Source organism: Balaenoptera borealis, assembly GCF_965194805.1.
Source record: "Balaenoptera borealis genome assembly, chromosome: 1".
Taxonomy (NCBI): domain Eukaryota; kingdom Metazoa; phylum Chordata; class Mammalia; order Artiodactyla; family Balaenopteridae; genus Balaenoptera; species Balaenoptera borealis.
In genome coordinates this window covers 159,699,358-159,714,098 of record NC_138860.1, presented here as the reverse complement: position 1 = coordinate 159,714,098, position 14,741 = coordinate 159,699,358, and the positions used below count along the sequence as shown (strand labels likewise).

General features: G+C 42.4%; 1 protein-coding gene across 6 annotated transcripts in view; it reads right to left on the bottom strand.

Annotated features, from left to right (window-relative positions):
- Window positions 1-10,472, bottom strand: part of FOXJ3 (forkhead box J3) — a 126,220-nt gene extending 115,748 nt beyond the window's left edge. For 2 of the 6 annotated variants that reach the window (XM_082388183.1, XM_082388184.1), the window contains exon 1: window positions 10,279-10,471. The gene's annotated coding sequence lies outside the window, so the exon portion shown is untranslated. Of the gene's footprint in view, window positions 1-10,278 lie in introns of all 6 variants that reach the window. The other 4 variants (XM_082388180.1, XM_082388182.1, XM_082388181.1 and 1 more) reach the window with 3 other exon arrangements.
- Between the last annotated feature and the right edge of the window lie 4,269 nt (window positions 10,473-14,741).

Sequence of the window (14,741 nt, the reverse complement as noted above, 5' to 3'; positions counted from 1 at the left end):
CTCTAATGTTCTGCAGAGAAGGACTAGGAAAAAGAGATGAAGTTACAAGCAAATTTTGCCCCAATTAGAGCTAACAACAAACAGGCTACCTTACAGCTATCGGTGACTACAGGTGTTCTAAGAGTAGCCGAATGACTCTTTATTAAGTGTTTTAGCGGGATATCTCGCTGGTCTGAATAAAAGATTAACTCTTAAGATGTTAGGAACTACTATGTATCTATGTATTACATATATAGACATACATACATATATATATATTAGACAAAAGGTAAATTTTGATACAATGTATCAATATTAATATTCTTAAAGTTAAGCTCAAATATGAAATATCCTTCCATTTACTAGTACAGTTGATCCTGGAACAACATGGGGGTTAACCTGAGTATAACTTACAGTTGCCCCTCCATATCTGCAGTTCCTCCGCATCGGCAGATGCAAACCATGGACCAAGTAGTACTGTCATAGTCACAATAGAAAAGCATCCTCCTACAAGCGGTCCTGTGCAGTTCAAACCCTTGTTGTTCAAGGATCAACAGTAAAGAGAATAAAAGACAAAAAAAGACACTGTCTCCATCCTAGAAGAATCAACACAAGTTTCTTAATTATGCTCCCAAAGCAAATCGGATATAAATATAAACGCCTGGGTCATCTACCTCAGTAAGCAACGCCCCTTAGATAAGGCAATTCTCTAGATCCATGATTTTCAATATTTTGCAGTCAGAAAAATAATTATGAAACCATCAGCTCCTCTTAAAGCCATCTAACCACACCACCAAAAGCATTAAAGTCTTCAAACAAGCTAGTCATGCTGCTTTTTAGTTAAAAACTAGAAAAACAGAAAAAATGGATATCTCCATATGCGTAGGATCTCTCTTCTGATGTCTCTCCCAAACCAAAAGCTGTAGTCTTTGATGGCAGGGACCCTATCAGTTACTTGTGTCCCCAGCATTTAGTACAGTTCCCAGGACGTAACACATGGTGAATAAATGAACAAATGAATGAGAGAAACTGAGTCCAATGTCCCTGGATGAAAACAAGTACCTTAAAGAATCACTGACAATTTGGTTTTTCTTATTAGAAATCTGCAAAGGAAATGAAAGCAGATGAGTAGATTCTTAAATCCAGTTTTCACTGTAAGTCAGAGTGCTATTTTTAGGTCATTTATTGATAAGTAATTACTATATGTAAACCTAAGTTCTTGGTTGCTTCTGGGGGACTAAAATTAATTTATTGACCAGCAGAGCTAAATGACCAATTTCTAATGCAAAGAAAAACCCAGAACACTTAATACACCCACAACTTGACCTATAAGATTATAATCAAATAATTTATCAAACTGATTTATTAACATAACTGCCTAAAAAGCAAAATACTTTGAAAGCACCAGTGTTTAAACTACTCTTCAAAAGTGCTACGATTCACATTTTTCCAAATTCTCATTTGAACCATAAAAATCATACATGTTTATTTTTTAGTTAAAGACTAGAAAACAGAAGACTATAAAAATGTTATATGCTCACTGTAGAGAACTTATAGAAAATATAAACAGGTTCAAAGGAGAAAATAAAGACTACCCAACGTGATGCTTTCTTTCCCAGTCTTTTTTTCTGTGGAGTTATAAGTTCTTCATATACTGTCATTCTTCCTGCCCACCGGCAAAAAACAATACGTTCGCACTATGGTAGAAACCCAAGCACCCTCAATCTCTAAATGTTCCAGGTACAATTCCTCATTCTCTAAATTTTTATAAATGTATACTTTCATAATAATAAGACCAAATCTGCTATTTAGTAATCCTTAGAAGTTTCCCTTCTGATTCCATCTCCTCCTTACTTCCAGAATTCACAAAGACAGAGAATGCAAGTTCAAGTAAAAATGCATCCAACTACTGGAAATGGACCCAAATTTAACAAAGGAAGAAGCTGCTCTCAACAGTTTTATGTACCCTAGTCTGACATTATCACAAGACAAGTTCTGCTCCAAGGAGCCCAGGTCCTTTGGGGTTCTTAAACTTTAATTTCTACCTCAGAAATCCAAGTGTGTGCTTCATAAAAACCTTGTCAGCTGGGCTTCCCTGGGGGCGCAGTGGTTAAGAATCCGCCTGCCAATACAGGAGACACGGGTTCGCGCCCTGGTCCGGGAAGATCCCACATGCCGCGGAGCAACTAAGCCCGTGCGCCACAACTATGGAGCCTGCGCTCTAGAGCCCATGAGCCACAACTACTAAGCCCGCGTGCCACAACTACTGAAGCCCGTGTACCTAGAGCCTGTGCTCCACAACAAGAGAAGCCATCACAGTGAGAAGCCCGCGCACCACAAGGAAGAGCAGCCCCCGCTTGCCGCAGCTAGAGAAAGCCCGCGTGCAGCAACGCAGACCCAACGCAGCAATCAATCAATCAATAAATAAGAACGCAATGTAAGTTTTAAAAAAAAAACCTTGTCAGCTTTCTACTAAAGAGTACAAGACTAGAGACAGAATGCAGGATCTAGGCTCCTGTCTCTGCTCTATTAAATAACTGAGTGACATTAAGTCAATCTTAGCTTGTATCTCATTTTCTCCATTTGTCAACAGGAACACGCATATTATTTGCCTTACCTATATCACAGGACTGTTTTTCTAATAGATCAGAGAAAAAGCTTTTCATAAAGTATTATTTAAATTAAGGTGGAAATCTTTCCAGCGCACACATGCCCTATAATAGACATAAAACATGACTTCCCTGATACACAAAGAGGCCATTTCTGATGGTGATTACTATCTACATATACACATGTGAGACAATACCATCAACAGGTCCTTACACAGGGTAGACAGGTAAAGCATGTCACAGATTCACAGATCCAACCACACTAGCAAAAACTGACGCCATATATTGTTTATCTCCTTCCATGACAGTCTGCTCCATCTTCATTCAGAAGAGTCAACCTGCTCCTGACTGCAGCATATTTGACTGTTGTATCTGTAATTAATTTCCCAAAGTTCTACAGCCAAGCCACAGAAACTTTTTAGTTCCTTTTAATAATTTAATACGCACCCATATACACACCAGCCAAAATCTAGGATATTAATAACTTCTTTCTACCATACTGCACCCCCTCCCAATCCCATCTCTCTGTAAGCAAACAGAATTTGAAATTGTTATTAATGAGTTGTAGCAGTCTTCCTCCCTTCATCCATTCTCTCACAAATCTATGTTTCACAGTAAGGCCAGGTCTCAGCCGTAGAAAAAGCCAATTTCAACTTCTGAAATCTTTAATAAGGTGACACTGGCACCACACTTTACCAATCAATCAGAAGATCAGTCTTATATCCTTGACACCACTATATCAATGGGCAGGACTCCGTCTAGGTAGAATTCATTTACAGGTTTTAGCTTTGTACTCCAGGTAAAAACTTTAGCTAAAACTAAGTTACTAGATAAAGTCTCCTTCACACACAGGGTCATCCTAGGATAATCAGTCAAGTCTTCAATGGAATCCATGACATATATATTATTTGAAAATAATGAAAAAATAGCCAATGCTACAGTTTAAATGTTTGTGTCCCCCCAAAATTTGTATGTTGAAATCCTAACCCCCAAAGATGATGATATTAGGACGTGGGGTCTTTGGGAGGTAGTTAGATCATGAGGGCAGAGCCTTCATGAATAGGACTAGCCTCTTATAAAAGATCCAGGAGGGATCCCTTGCCCTTTCCACGATGTGAGGACACAGCAAGAAAGTGCCAGTTATGACCCAAGAAGGGGACCCTCACCAGAAGGTGACCATGCTGGCACTTGATCTTAAGACCTTCCAGCCTCCAAAACGATGAGCAATAAATTTCTGTTGTTTATAAGTTACCCAATCTGTGGCATGTTACAGCAGACCAAACAAAGACGGTCAACATGCCAGATTTCTAGACTCTCTCTAAAAACTTCCACCCAAAGACTGTGCCCATCTCCAAATTGTTAGCATTCAGCTCAGAAGAGTTTTCTAGGACTATGTTCTAACAAGTTTCTCTTGCTGCATCCCATAACAGACTACTTTACCTGTTGATGGGAAATAAGTCAGACAGGGCAGTGCGAACAACAAACTGATTATACCAAAATGAAATCACTTTAGATTTACAGTAAAATTCTTAGAGCAACCAGAGTAGTTCAGTAATTACTAGAAACTAAACTTAATGGTGCCAAAGAGTTCTTGTTGAAAATGGTCCTAATTAGCTTGTATCATATTCATACTTACCCAGTATTTTCTCGTTACAGCATTAAAGTTTGACACCATATGAGTCTCATTTGCTCTCCATTTCAGTTGTTTTGTCTCAATTCTATAGAAAAGTAATAACCACTTTGAAAGACATTGCATTCTTAGGTTATCAGCTGATATGCCAAGTAAAATAGCAGCCAAGGTACGTAACTACAAAAGATTACTTAAAATAAGTAGAATGCCATTGTTATAAATATAAATACATCTGGTTCCATATAACAAAGCTATTTCCATGTCCCAGCACATGGCTCACAGTAATAATGCTTTATTGATCTGGTTATAACAAATTCTTTTTTTTTTTTTTAAACAAATTCTATTAAATCCAAAATCCTGTATAGCAGATGCCTTTTCCAATTTCAGTATAAGTCAATCTCTTTAACCAAAACACTGTGCTTTGGTTCTTGTTATTTGTGCACTAAAATCCAGTTATGCCAAATAAGATGGACAAATTTTTTGACAGTTGCTATAAAATGCCTCTGTGGTGTTTTCTGAGTTTTGGGGTGGAGGAGGTAAAGAGTACCTCCATCTAGGACTGAAAGGCTAACTGTTCAAAATGGAAAACAAAGATTCACAGTTAAAGGGAGGCTCAGGAGAGGTTAAAGTAAGCTTTAGCTGTCCTAAGCCAAGGTTTCTGAATAGCGGCAATGTGCAAAGCTAATGACTAACAAAGCTGACACTGAAGAGCACTGAAAATAATGCAATTTCTGAGTTGAGAGGCTATTAGCAGGGATAAACAGAAAAAAATGTACCTGGATGCCTAAACAACACGCATCTCTGTACACTGAAGTGTTAGATTGATATTTAAAAGAACTGTGGATGCAATGTCAACTTAATTTTGCTGTTTGTTTCCCCAACTACATTCAAAATCCAATCTTCATATTCTGGTCATACCCTTACTTGAAATAATACCCTCTATTAATTCATAACACAGTAACAGTACAGTGATTAAGAGTCACTGAGTTCTGAAAATAGACTGCAGGGGTTCAAATCCTGGTTCTTTCCATCCCTAGCTACATACCCTTAGGCAAGTTACTTAACCTCTCTATGCCTGTATCCTCATCTATAAATTTTTGATAACAAAAAAACCTACCTTTTAGAGTTGTTGTGAGGATTATATGAATAATAAATGAAAAATAGTTAGAACACTTTTGAGCCCACACTAAGGCCTCAGAAAATGTTAGCTATTATTATTACCACTACCACTATCACCATCATCACATTAATCCCCAATAAAGTTCTGAAAGAAAGGCAGAAATATGAAATGACTTATCTAAATCACAAACAAGTGACAGAATGCAGTAAGAAAAAATCTCATTTTATGTCCTTAAGATCAAACATTAAAAGTTACTGATTCCCTAAGCAAGGGGATTTTCCAACCTCTCTAATTCTCCAGGAATTCACAAGAGGCTCCTTTAAGTTAGAATAGCAGCATAGACAAGTGGAAATAGCAATGGACATGCACTAAGATGATCTAATTGCTCCAACACTGACTTAACTGGGCAATCTTGGGCAAGTCACCTAATCTAAACTTCAAATTACTCATCTTAAAAAACGCTTTGCCTACATTACAGGGTTGTTGCGTGATAAAATAGATAACACATGAGAAAACATATGCAAACCATAAACACACCATATGAATGTTCAAAAGCCATGTCGTACTCATCTTTGTATCCCCAGTGCCTAGCAGAATGCATAGTAGAGGTTACAATCTAAAAGACAAGCCATGAGAGGGGTGAGGTTGGCAGGGTGAAGATTAAAATGAAGATAGGGAGGATTTTTAAAAGAGTAAGAAATCCCAATGTCCATCAACTGATAAGTGGATACATAAAAGGTAGTAGAGCCATACAATGGAATATTCAACAATAAAAAGGAATGACATACTGATACATACTACAAAAATGGATTACCCTTGAAACACTATGCTAAGTGAAAAAAGCCAGACACAAAAGACCACATGTTGTATGATTCCATTTATACAAAATGTTCAGAATAGGCAAATCTACAGAGATGGTAAGTACATTTGTGGTTGCCTAGGACTGGGGAATGAGGGGGAAATGGAGAGTGACTTAACGGTTACAGACTTTCTCTTTTGGGATGATGACTGTGGTGATGGCTGCACAATTTGGTGAATATACTAAAAATCACTGAACTGTACACTTTAAATGGGTGAATTGTATAGTATGTGAATTATCTCAGTAAAACTTTAAAAAAAGAATAAAACGTGTGAGAGAAACGAAGTACAAAATCACTGGCTTTAGAACACGTTTCTTTTAAGAAAAAAAGTGAGCTTTCTGATATTTGAGTAGCTCGGACATGTGGACAAGAATGGGACTGGAGGAAGCATAGGAGAAAATACTAAGAATTACCACACCAGACCACAACATCTCTACAAAGTCTTCTGTGGAAAGCAAATCTGGCATCTCTTCTTATCCTTCCTTTCAAAATTCTAAGGTTACAAATCACCTCCTGGTCCTAGTTCAATAGTCTTTTCATCATGATCATTGTTTCTGAACTTTGAGACTACATCTGATACTGTCTACCACACTATCCTTCCTATCCTTGGCTTCTGTGGCACTGATGTACTTCCTGGTTCTTCTCAGAATGCTTTACCTATGAGCCTATAATGTCACCCACAGTTCCAAACCTCAAAGTTCTTTCGCCATCATGCTACTAACCTCCCAACACTCATCTACTCACATATTTTTTTTTACTACCAAATACAGCCCTGGTACGTGCACAACCTACACTGCATCTCTCTTCATCTTATAGTGATATACTACAGGATTCCTCTATTCAAATCTTGATTATCTTCACTAAGGTTGGGAAGCAGTGGTATGGCTCAACCAAAATAATTCCTATATATTTTTTCTTTTGAACAGATCTGTTTTTCTAATTGTTTTGCTTAGATTAATATTAAACTAGCCTGCATTTCCAGAGCAAAACCAGCAAGGAGAAAAGGCTATCGGGAGTTGCAGAAGACTTGCCTTTTATTGAAAACTTGATTGTATACAATCGAAGTGCTGACCATAACCCACCTTAGCTCATTTATCTTCACAGTGACACTTTCCTAATTTCCTCATCATTATCAGCCATTCTCCCAGGATTCTAGGCTTTAATCTTTTAATGTTTAATTTGCTCTCTTCCCTTGGCACACATTCAATCATTGCTAAGTTCAAATTAATTTTTACTCAAACATACATCCTTTTACATATTCTATACACTCTTTCATAGGGACAATATAAAGATTAAATGCATAAGCTCAAAGGCAAGACTGCCTGGGTTCAAATCCTGGCTCTGCTGCTTACTCTCTATAGGATTTAGGGCAAGTTACTTAATCTTTCTGTAACTCGGTTTCTTCATAGGAATAATAAGACCTTATTATGAAGATTTTATGAGTTAAATACATGTAAATAGCTTAGAACATTGTGCCTGGCATACAGTACTCAATAAATGTTAGCTATTATTTTATTCCAAACATCACCATTTTATCTCAGACCCTCATCATCTTGTTTCTAAAATTCTCCAAGAGCCTTCTAAGTCAGTCTTCCTACTCCAGAACACTCAACTAATTATGAAAACCTTCCTCAGGAACAATATGCATCATCTTACTCTCAATCTTTAGAACCCACTGTGGTACCCCATCAAATTAAACCCTATATCCTTAATAAGGTCCTCCACCAATACACACTCACCAAGCCTAAACTCATTTATTCTTATTCACCAATACAGATTCCCTATGCCAGTCAAACTGCTCAATATCTTTTGTACATTGCCACGTCTATGTCTTTGCAAATACCCCTTCACTAAATACATCTCTTGCCCTTTGAAAATTCCAAATTTTCCAAATCTCACTTATACCTCTGACTTTGGCTGCACCGTTATCCCAACCAGGAGCTTGATGTTGCTTGGAATTATGAATGATGCATGTTACATGTTGTTTCCCCAACAGAAGTGTGAAGAGACCACATATTTTATTCCTTGTGTCTCTTCATACAGACTACTTCACACGTAGCACTGTAATTTTGCAGAAGTACACAAATGCTGACTGACTTAACTAAATAAATATGCCTCAGAATGTATCAAAACAACATTCTCTATTTTCCACTGCCCCACCCATACTTACCATGGTGAGGGCGGACAGAATCTGCATTTAAATATTTTTATTTTACATACCTAGAAGGAGAATATACTAACAATTGTACCAGATAAAAGAAAAAACAAACAAACATACACTCAAAGAGAATGCACATGTGAAAAACCAAGAAAAAGAACTAGCCATTTTGGAATCTAAAAAGTGACTTCAAAATATGAGGATTTTTCATTTCACCAAACTAATGAACCAAAAAGAGCCAAAATAAACATGTCCTGACCCCATCCAAAAAAATACCTAATAAAAGCATGAGGAAGACCCCAGCATCTTCAGCAGCACAAAACCAAGAAAATGATTCACCTTAACTCCAAGAAACACAAAAAGAAAAGATATCTAAAAAACTAAAAAATTCAATCAAATCTCTAGATGCTACCCAAAGAGAAAAACAGAGAGGAGTTATTGCTTTTCTATAAATATCTGCTGAAGTCTAGGAGGAATACAAGGCTTCTCTCATTGCTACCGTGTCCTGTTCCCAGTTAAGGGAGCAATCTGTGGTCACAAAAGAGCAAAACACAGGAAGATGGAAACCTTAACCTGGAAGAGACATTAAGGAAAGAAACTACTCAAAACACGTTTCAAAAACAGCTTCAAAAACCAGAGAGTGCAATGATACTCAACAGAAAGAGAGGAAAAGTGAAATAAAAGAGCTCCCACGAAACGAGTGACTCAGTGAAAACTACCTAGTGCTGCCTTGCAAATAAAGAGCTATGCATGTAACACATCCATGACATGCACGCCTGCTTCACTGGCAAACAAAACAGAAGGAAAAAATAAAGTAAATGTTAGGAAAAGACAAGGAAGATGCCCACCAATCTCTAACTCCCTGGCCAGCCCAACTCAGCTCATTCAGGAATCCAACTAGGAACAACTGAGGCGTGGATTGCACAACACAGAAAAGAAAACCCTTCGCCAACCATACACACAAAAAGTAGAATAGAGAAGTGAAAACTATGCACCTCAATGCATCAGCAGCTAAAGCCTATTATTCTCTCTTTAGGATTAAATGGTAGAGAAAAGAACAAGAGCAGCTAAACGAAGAGGAGGAAGATGTCAATGAAACCAAGTCCCCTACTGATCTCAATTGCAGAGAGTACAACTCTTGCTTCTTCCAGCTGACCAACAGTATGCCTCGGCAAAGCAAACTGACCCTAACACCTTCCACGCCACGCTGAGGAAATCACAGAGTAAAAACCACCCCGCTTTAACCTCCCTTCCCACTAGCTGCAAAAATGGAGGGGGGTGGGGGGGGGGGGGAGACACCCTACCACGTGGGCAGGATGCAACACACACAGGACAGCAACACGTCCGCATGGAACGGCTGCCTCTGCCCAATGCCGGTAAAGGACACGGCGACAGGATGGGTGGGAACGCAGGCCCCCGCACGGGCCTCCTCACCCCGAAGGGCACCTCCGACGCGCGAGGTACTGGCCGCCTCGCCGGCCGAAAAGCACCCCGGAGCTTGAAGGGAAGAAGCCGCATCGTGCCGGGAAAGGGGGCTAGCCCAGGCCAGGGGCAGGTCACGGAGGGAAGACGGCCACTGTCCTCGGACTCGACGCCCCCGGGAACCCAGTCTGGCTCCCCCGGGCCCCGCCTGGGGGAGGGGCGGGAGGCGCGGAGCCGCCGCTTCCCCGCTGAGGAGCAGCAGCAGCTGAGAAGCGCCGCGGGGGAGGGAGCGACCCAGCCCTCGCCGCCCGTCAGGCCTCAGCCTGGGCCCGGGCCCCCTGCCCCGCCCCGCCCGCCGCCCGCCCCGCGACGCGACCGCGGCTGTGAAAAAGGAGAGGGAGTCTCGCGGAGAGCAGCCCCTGCCTCCGTCCCGGGAGATGCCCCGGCCCCGCCTCCTCGCCCGCCGTCCCGGCCCGACCACCCCGGCAGCGGGAGCTCACCTCAGGCTGCGCAGGCCGGTACGGCCCGGCCGAGCCCCCGGCCGCTGTGTGCGTCTCCGCCCCCCGGGAAACGTCCCAACAGTGCCTTGTGCGAGCGGCCGAGGCCCGAAGCAGCGCCGAGAGCGGCGGCGGCAGCGAGAACAGCCAACATCCGGGGCCGCGCACCCGGAACTACTTCCCAACCCGCTCCCCCTCCCGCCCCCGCCGCCGCCGCCGCCGCCCCCGCCTCCTGCGACGTCGCTGCGCCACCGGCACGGCGTCAGCGGCGTCACGACTCCTCCGCGGTCACAGCTGTGGCAACGCGCTTGTGATCCCTCCGCTGGAACAAGTAGTGCCCTGGGACTCCCGGGGCCTTGGTTCTGTGCTGCGGGTATCAGCCAGCCGCCGGCAGCTCCGAGCGACTTGCGGGGGAGGAGGGGGGGCAGGGGTCTCTACTCCTCAGAGTGGCGGCCGGGGAGGGAGGGCGGCGGGGGCAGCTCTTTAGTTGAGGACAGCAGGGACCTCCGCCTGGGATCCTGCCCAGGGATTCCAGGGTCCCGTCCCCCGGGGGAATGGCGCCTTGTGACCTCTCCCCTAACCCCCTCCACCTCACCTTAGTGATAGGCACCTTAGCCTCTCCGGAAGACCGGGCACCACGGATTCTACGACCCCCACAAAGGCACCTTGGACCGTCAGGACACTTCTTCCAGAATGTCACAAGTCCTGGGTTCTAGACCCATCTCTGCCGAGGCCTCTCCTGTGCCTAGCCTTGGTTTCCTACTCCTTAAAACAAAGGATTTGTAACTCTGAAAGACCTTCTCATTCTAAAGCTGCTGCCCAGGTTATGGTCCTTGCTATCAACAGGTGGAGCGCTTGGAAGGGTAGTTGGGCGACTTGTGAACTTTGGAATTTACTTCTAGTCAGTCTTCACTGATTCTTTCTCTAAAGTATCAGCACTGCAAATCTGCCCTGTAATTTCACATTTAATTACATTCAGACTTATTACTTGCTGTTGCTTCTTTTGCGTTAGTCACATATAGCACCAAGCATGCTTTTGAACTCATAGTAGGTACTCAATATTTGGAAACTCAGATAATTTGTTAGATGAATACTAGGTTGATTGGACGAGATGAAAAGGAGAGGCCTGAGTGAATTGACCTTGGGAACCTCTTTTGATGTAGTCTCATATAGATCAGATGAAGACCTCCGGTAAAGAGCTGAGTACCCAATTGCTTCAGCAAACATTGAACACCTGCCATTTACCAAGCATTTCTAGGCACTCGGGATTCAAAGTACTCCTATATTCCTTTTCTACATAAGACTCCAGCAAGATTCTGAAGATTAAAAGATTCATTCACTCACTCATCCAACAAATATTTGCTGATCACTACTAAGGTTGTCAGACCCTATTTTAGTGTTTGGGTTGGATCAGTGAATAGAAGAGGGGGGCAGGGTGGAAATACCCTTCCCTCTTAGAGCTATCATCTAAGTATGGAGAGAAAGATGATAAACGTAACAAGAAAAGAATTTGGTGTGATAGAAGGTGTTTAGTGCTATGGGGGAAAAAAATAGACCAGGGTAAGAGGTATGAGGAAAACTGGAGGGGGGGGGGTGGGATTTTTTTTTTTTAACATCAACCGTTTCTTCATCAATAATGTGTTCATTTACTTCAACTGAACCATGCGTTAGGTGCTGGGGCTTCAGTGGAGAATAAGCCAAGCTTCTGCAGCTAGTAGAGACCACATGCCAGGTGCTTTCACTTGACCTCTCATTCAGTGCTTTCACCAGGTCCCTAAGGTAGGACTCCTGTGTTCATTTTTACAGCTGATGAAATTGAAGCTGAGAGGGCTAAAAACTTGAGCCGAGACTCAAACCTAATGTCTTCTGAGTCCAACTCCCTTTCCAGCTTCTCCTCAGCTGAGAACACATATTTTTCTCTTTCAATACACCTCACCTCTTTTGTCAGGTAAACTCATGCATTAATATAGGTGAATGGCTTTAGATCTGCACTGGAGCAAAAGGAAGGGAGAAAGGAAAATATTTAGAGGAAAGGAGGGGGCAGTTATCCAAAAAATCTAGACTCGTAGAGCAAAGTAATAGGGGTAGCAAAGAAGACTTAGTGGAAGAGAAATGAAGGTAGATTCATAACAGCTATTCCAATTCCAGTTTTACAGAATGGGATTTTAAATAGAGCCATCAGGGAGAGCCCAATTCATAAGGTGACTTTAATGAGAAACTTGAAAGAGGTGAGGGAGTGAGCCATGCGTTGTATGGGAATGAGTGTCCCAGGCAGAAGGAACAGCTAGTGGAAAGGCCCTGAAGTGAAAGTATTCCTGGAAGTGTTAAAAATAGTGGAGGCCAGGACAACTGGAGCCGGGTAAGCAAATGAGAGAGGAATAGGAGATAAGGTCAGAGAGTGGGGTCTTGTAGGCCATTGTAAGGGTCTTGGCTAAAGAGGAACCAACACAGGGCTTCGAACAGAGGAGTGATAAGATCCGATTCGCGCTTTCAAAAGATCACCCTGGCTATGTGCTAAGAGTCGATGGTGTATGGACATTGGTGGAAGCCAGAGGCTCCATTAGTTAGGTGCAGGATGATGGCTTGGACCAGGCTGGTAGCAGTTAGTAGGATAAATGAGATACAGTCTCTATACTTTAAGAACTCACAGCCTAGTGGGAAGCAAATAGATAATTATAGTACACTGTGATAAGGGAGATAGAAGTGGCCACCCTTGCCAGCTTGCCTGACAGAAGGGTAGAAGTTCCCTCTTCTACCGAGTTGCCAAGGGAATCAGAAGTTCCTGGTTCTTTCTTGGGCCACTGGGTGGATCCTTTATAACACAGGTAACACTTGTCTTCTTCTCAGCTCTTTAGGTCTCAAAGCCCACTATCATCTGAGTGGTGCTATAAGCAGAAGGGTACTAAAGGACAGTCTGGGTCATGCATTTAAGGAGATGGGCAAAACTGAGACTATACCTATTTGCCAGAAGAAGAAACTGAGGCCAATAGTCACCAGGTTTTAACCTGAGACTGGGAATCAAGGTTATCAAAGTCCCAAACCAGGAATCTCTCTGAGCCACTTGAGTGGAGTCAGCCGATGATGGAGTAAGAGAGTAGAAAGATGTTTCTGGATAGCTGCCAGAATGGGCTTGGGGGCTTGGGGATCAGCAGTCTTTGAGAATGAAAGAATCACAAGCCCCAGAATGTCAAAGGCTGAGGAGCACCCCACCTCCCACCCCCCCTAAAAAAGTTGTAAGGGCCATAGAAGCAGGGGGGATTCTGGAACAGCGGGGGCGGGGTTGGGGGTGGGCAGGAAAAGCTTAAATCTCAGATTGGGAAGACAGACTTGGGTTCAATCTCACGTTTTACATCTTACTTCCTGTGTGCCTACGTCGAGTTATTTAGTTTCTCTTAGTCTCCATTTCCTGGCCTATTAAATAGGAACTATAATCATAGCTATGTAGCAAAAGAGATCAGGCACAGGCTGCCGTAAAATAAAGGCCGCCGAAGACAATCATCATTATGGACAAGGTCGAGCGTCAGCACAGAAGAGTAGTTCATAGTCTCCGGAGATGAGAGTGGTCTGGGAGGGCGAGTGTGGAGCAGGTGAACCCTCAAAGAGAAAATGGTATCCAACTCAGGGGACAGATCCTTAAGAGAAATAGATTGCTCAAAGCAATGAGATAGAAGTTTTATTGTTTTGTGTTGTTTGCAATCTTTTCCCAGCCTCACCTGGATTATAAATTCCCTAAAATAAACACAGTCCCAAACTGGACTGCAATAGCCCTACAAAACCTTGATTCGGCATTGGCTGTGCTGTGCATCAACAGTGGGGTGTTCAACACTTCACGTGACCCACAGCCGCCTTTAGACAAATGAGGCTTCACCCGATCCTTTCTCCCTCTTTATTTATGGTAAGAGGAAAGCAGAAAATGAGAAATGAATTTAAAATGAGCCAAGACCTGCAAAGGGGAGAGAGAAAAACATGAGAGAGCCCTTCCTATCATTCCCAGCCCTGAAGGAGCCTTCCAGGTTCCCTGGGTATCTTTATATAATGCTTTATATTTCATGTATTAGATTTTCTAAAAATACAGAGGCCACTGGGAAGCTCTCAGCACCACTAACTGCTATTTAATGATAACACTTGGGTGTTAGGTGTTGGTCACTCTGCATAGTTAAAAAGCATTCAAGAATCATTTATCAAACAACTACTCTATACCAGGTGTTGGGCTAAACACTAGGGAATCAAAAGGGGATAAATAAATTTCCCACCTTCAATGGGCTCCTAGGCTTCTGGAAAAACAGACATGTCAAAAGTTAATGCCTGTGCAATTTGTAGAGATTTGTACTTGTGCCATGGGAACAAAAAAAAAGCAAGGCTTAACTCTGTCAGATTGGATGGGGATGGGGGCACCAAAGAAAGCTTCACTCTTAAAGGTAAAGTTAAGGCTAAGTCTGACTAAATAAGTAGGAGTTTGCCATAGA